Genomic DNA, 5891 nt, shown 5'->3' with positions numbered 1-5891 from the left:
GTGACTGGCACACAATGTCCCCTTTGTTTTAATGCTAGCTGGTTACTACTGTTGCTGAGTTGATGCACTCACTCGCCTTGTTGTTGTGCTGGTTTTTTTTTAAACTTATTCCTTCTCTATTTCGCAATCATTAAAGTTAATTTAAACGAATGTTGAGACCAAGATCTGCTTCCACTTAAACATTCTCGCGAAATTGGCAACCGAGCTGCTTGGCGTCTGTCGTCTCGCAAACAAGGATTTGGCGTTGAACGTCTGCGTGATAATTTTATCGACACTTATTGGCAGTCTGATGGGTAACTACCGCATTTAGTAAATGTGCAGTTTCATCGCAAGACGCGAATCAGTGCAACGTATTTATATGCCGATAACTAACCCGATGAAAGCTATACACCTTCACGCATTTCACTAAGAACCGGATCGAACTTCACCTCCTGGCAGGATCGCCAAGTATTTGAAGTATTTATTGCTCAATAGAAAATTTTATGTTTGTAGTTTGAAGACTTGAATTTTAATGATTTTAAAAACTTTTCATTTAGAAATTCCAATAAAATCTAAGAACAATTGAACAAATAAAAATTGTACAGGTACAAAATAATAAGACATATATACCCTACAGGGAGGTTTAAAAATACTGTAGCTATTTTTGACATCGGGGGATAAAACTCATAACATAAGGAAAAATGTCTGTAGAAAAAACGCAAATCTGAATTTTTGCTAATTTTTTAATGGATAACACAGCCCAACAAAAAAAAAAAAATTTGGTACGGAAAATGTTAAAGCTGTTTTTGATATATTTTTTTTGTGCTGATTACGAATCCGTTTCCATCAGCCCCAGACTAAAAAAAAAAAAACGTGGACAAAGTGTCAAAAGATCGAGGTTTTTGCAATTTCTTAGAAGCTTTGGCAAATAAATAATAGGTGATAGAATCTTCCTGGCTTAAATTAAAGCTAGGTCTCTCGACTACTATCTCTGAAAAGAGAACTTAAATATTTGAGATCTTAAAATATTTTTTAAAATCATTATTTTTAACTAAATGATGCCAAACTTGTATGCATACTTTCCTCCAGAGGAAGGCTTAAACACCCAAAAAGCATCTGCGAAGTGGAGAATGGAAGCCGCCAAACGAACGAAAAAGCCGCCAAATACATATCTATCTATGTAAAGTAAACAAGCCCCTCGCTGCATCGCTTTATCAATAGTTCCGAACTAGTTCTAAATTCGACAAATAAGATTCAGTTCGTTCTGCATTCGTTTCTCTATACTTTCGAACCAGTTCTAAATTCGTCACCTTAGATATAGGTTTCTAATGGAAATAGTAAAATAAAATAGTTTTCTAAAAGTACCACATTTCGCTGATTTTGGCTGGTGTGGGGATCTAATTATTATCGGACTTGTTCGTTTTTGGCGATAAAGATCTAGTACGGTGCTAGAAATTTGATTCGATAGTCCGCGGTTTCCCTGCAGGGTATGCATGCATTTTTAATTTTTACATATCGTCGTTTGAAGTACGAAATAGCGTATCAACAAAACACTCATATTTCAAAATGGTTCTCTTTTTTATAAAGCAATCGCTTTTCTGGCTAGTATATTTCAGGACGAATGGATAAGGATTGAGCCAAGAGTTTGTGTGAGCAAATCCAATTTTTGGCAGCAACGCGGTTTTGCAGTATGACGATACGCGGTTTTGTACTTTAAATGACGATATACATGTATTTCATAGTAGCACCTTTACAGGTTAAGCCACCAAAAAAGTGCTTATAAAAAAAGGATATGAATGAGCGATTTTATTTCGTTACATTTAAAAAAAAAATCGCTTTATTTATATTACTGTAATAGCTACTTGTCGGTTGTTTTGGTTGCTTGTTTTGATCAATTGCCAAACTTACCGGTTTTTAACGCATTGTTTATCATTTGTTTGGGCTTTATCGCTCCACATAACACAATCGCTGCATATTAATTGCATCATGCATTCAGCAGAAAACTATGTATCTATGTGTGACTTCAGTTAACATATGGCCATTGAGCTGCATTCTGATGCAATTTCATTGCTGCGTTTGAACTAAATTGAGTGATTTTCACGTTCGAAAATGCAATATTGGTGGTGGTGGCGGCGCTGGTGGCCGGCAGTTAAAAATAAATTCGATTTGTATGTATGTACATATGTATCTACATAGCTGCTGAGCAGGGCGGTGGCTGACAGGCGTACAAATACACCAACACTGAAAACGCTCCAGTGCCATGGCACCATGGTATACATACATACATACGCACATATGTATGAATCGCTAGTATCATTTCAGTTGTTGTTGCACAAGCTTATGCGCTGATAGTAGTCTTCTAACCGCCCGGCATTCTTCCTGTTACCATTGATATGTCGTTTTCAGATGGTAACTGCTATACATATTTTGTTTTTACACATTCTTGTTGGACTTATTGTTGTTACATTATTTTGTGGTGCAGCAAGTCCGACCGATCTTTTGCTATAAAAGTTGGCTTACTTTCGTATTCTATATCAAAATCAAATCAACACTTCTTGATTGTGCTACCGCAGTATAGCAAATCCTTTTCCTTTACTTCTCAAATCCTTTTAGGATCTAAACAACAAACATGAAGGTAATTCAAGTAGTTGCTTGCGGAATTCTAATTACATTGAGCCGTTGTGGTTTTGAAAAGTGTTAAGCAAATAAAAAATTATACAAATATTATGTTCAAGCGGTATTTGGAATATTTTAAAATAAAAAATAAAAAAATTATTTTTATTAGATTTTTACGAAACAAATTTTTTAAATAATTTCTTATTTTGCTGACCAAAACTTCTATTCTTTCGCTCTTCCAGTTCGTCGTTGCCGTAGTCATGTTGGCTTTCGCCGTTGTTGGTGTACACTCATCCCTGTTGGGCGCTCAAATTTCACCTGGAGTTTCTTACGTGGCACCCGCATTACTCGGAGGACTTGGCCCATTGGGTATTCCCGGTCTGTTGGGTGGCATACCCGGCATCTCGCTAAGCCAGGGCCCATCGTTCTTATTGATATCGACATCCCGTTTTAATTATCCGCAACCTCTGATCAGACTAGTTGTTTTATTAAAAGCATATCTATGATTTTTACATTAAATAAATAATATACATACCTATGATGTGATACATATGTATATATTTCTTGTTATTTCCTTGTTTACTTACTTATATGTATGTATGTTGTAAAGGATTTCTATTGTCTTAAATATTGGGTTTAGCATAATAAGGACGACTTTCTATTTTCGCAATTTTAATTCGGAAATACACTTCTGTTCGTCTGACTAAGAACAGACCATCGCATATTTTATTTTCTCTGTAATCTCACCTTATGTTCACACCAATGTGTTTCGGAGTATAAGAATCAATACGATATTTTCTTTTAATTTGGACATGATATTTGACTGCTGAAACAAAATATCAGATATGCATTTGTTTCACAACTAAAACTTTGTGGGGTTAAGTAGCGACAACTTTTTTTAACAGTTCATCAAGTAAATGTATTTATTAATAAAAAACATAAGTTTACAAAAATAAAAATATTTATCTTTTGGAGAAATGTGAAAAATTGCAGGACACTCCGATGGAAAGTGTTTTCCGTGACAAATCAGCCTCGAAATAAAAGATTATATGTAATATGTATTATCGCATAAAAGTACTGTAAATTATAGAAATAATAAAAGATTGCAAGTTACATAATATGTTAGTGCTTGACTGAGCTTCCCCTCCGATTTGTGGCGTACGCCTTGATGTTGTCATACAAAGGCAAGGAAGGAGAATTTTAATAAAAAAGGGGGAAAATCTGTCAACTAACTACAATAACGAGCAAGGTAATTAAGAACCACAACTAAATTGCTGTATATTTAGATAACAGAAATATCGAAAGCTAAAATTTTTGGTGAAAATCAGCCAATCCTGGCTGTCGAGATTTTTATCAACACCGTTGAAGTTAGAGTTTCGAGAGCTTTAAATGTCATCGCAATGGGCACGCCAATGAATTCTGATAAACAATAAGCCCAAAAAATTGTAATATTTATAGAAGATAGAGGAGACCTGAGTGAATAATAATAAGTTAATAGTAAGCTTTCTAAATATGAACGAAGTAGGGCCATAAATACTGGTTTACCAAATATCTCGCCCCCCTGCTCTAAATATGGGCAAATTTTTTTTACAGAGTTATTCCTTTCCGTGTAATTACTGGTTTACCAAATATCTCGCCCCCCTGCTCTAAATATGGGCAAATTTTTTTTACAGAGTTATTCCTTTTCGTGTAATTAATATGCATTCTAAATATGAACCAAATCGGATTACAAATACGGGTTTCGCCAGCTAACGGGATAGTTCATCTTTCGTATTGCATTCTTATCGGGATCTGAGCCAACTGTGAAGTTTCAAGCCTTTAACCAAGTTAAATAAAAGATTATAAAATGGAGGTTAATGATCTTATACGATTATATATACTAACTTTTATTAGCAGTCTTCAAAAAATACAACATCTCTGATCTATTTGTCAAAACAAGCTTTACAATTATTAATTGCAGAAATCTGAAACATCACTAAACATAAAGCATAGACATACGGAAGCGTTGATTCGGATCAAATTGTTACTTCCGAATTATCTCGGGAATTAACTGAAGTTGATCAGGATTAAGTCCTATAGTTACTTCACAAACCTAATTCGAATGAAGGGAGTCTGCGATGACAACACTGACCAAAACTCAGAGGGCATAGAATACAGAAAATATGCAAAACTAGCTTGGACATATACCTTTTCATCGGTACTGCAGACACCAAACGAATTCAGATAGGAATCCAATTTGAATTTAATAAGAAATTATTTGAATTAATACGGTGACTGCATTACGCATTAACCGACAAGGTGGATGTCCATGCTAGTTTTGCATATTCTTTTTGTTCTACGCTCCCTGAGCAAACAAATACGCAAACAAAGCAGCTGATCCCTTCATCCGCGGAAGCCGAGTGGTGAGAGCTGCATACTAGCATCAGGTCCCATGTTCGATCCTCGGTTGGAGCGATTGCCAAGTAAATTTTGATTTTATTATTTCTTTTATTTTTTAATTTAGTTTAATTTATATGTTTAATTTTATTTTATTTTATTTTGGTTTGTTTTGTTTTATTTCACATTTTTATTATTAGTTAATTAAAATTTTTAGAGTTGAATTTTAAGAAAAAAGTCAAAAAAAACTTATTAAAATAATATTAAAAAAATATAGAAGTTATACATAATTGAATGAATAAAAAAAATTAAATAAATATTTTACTGGCCGTAGGACTCGAGCCTACGACCTCGCGGCTCATAAATCCGCATTACTGCCGTCTGTCAACGGACAATTTTGAACAGATCAATTGCGCCGTTAATCCGGATCAACGTTGCCGTCTGTCTATGCTTTAACATGTAATTCTTGTTCATTTAGCATCGAAATCATAGATCCGATAGAATGTGATGAAGCAGCTTACTCTGCAGATGATGAGAACTAATCCATTTTGATTATACATATCTACATATGTATGTATTTTTGTATTATGTATTACAAAATAAAATTCAAATTAAATTAAGTAACAAGTAACTAGTTGTTTTTTTTTACAAACTATGAAGTAACTTGCCAGCAACTCTCCAGTAACTTTATTTCTAAGAATTCGCTCTCATAGAAAAAATTTCCAAAAAAGTACGCGAACGCAAATCCAGTAATAATTTGCAAGTTTCATGAACAGCTGATAAATTGGTTGTTTATTCGCAGCAAATTCCTAATAAAACAATATATTTTATAATATAACGATGAGTTGATGATCAGTTTCAAAATTATGTTTTTATTGTTGGTTTGTACTAGGCTATTTTGATCAATTTGGCTTATGTGC

At 34.1% G+C, this 5891-nt stretch overlaps 1 protein-coding gene across 1 annotated transcript in view; it reads left to right on the top strand.

The window, feature by feature from the left end:
- The window catches only part of LOC118740651 (golgin subfamily A member 6-like protein 22), a gene marked incomplete at its 5' end in the record, with an annotated part of 500945 nt that overhangs the window by 117826 nt on the left and 377228 nt on the right, over positions 1-5891 (top strand).

This window comes from Rhagoletis pomonella, unplaced genomic scaffold (assembly GCF_013731165.1).
Source record: "Rhagoletis pomonella isolate Grant_MI unplaced genomic scaffold, Rhpom_1.0 Rhpom_scaffold_00006, whole genome shotgun sequence".
NCBI lineage: Eukaryota > Metazoa > Arthropoda > Insecta > Diptera > Tephritidae > Rhagoletis > Rhagoletis pomonella.
Note: the sequence above shows the minus strand (reverse complement) of the source record. Positions and strands in the feature narration are given on the sequence as shown.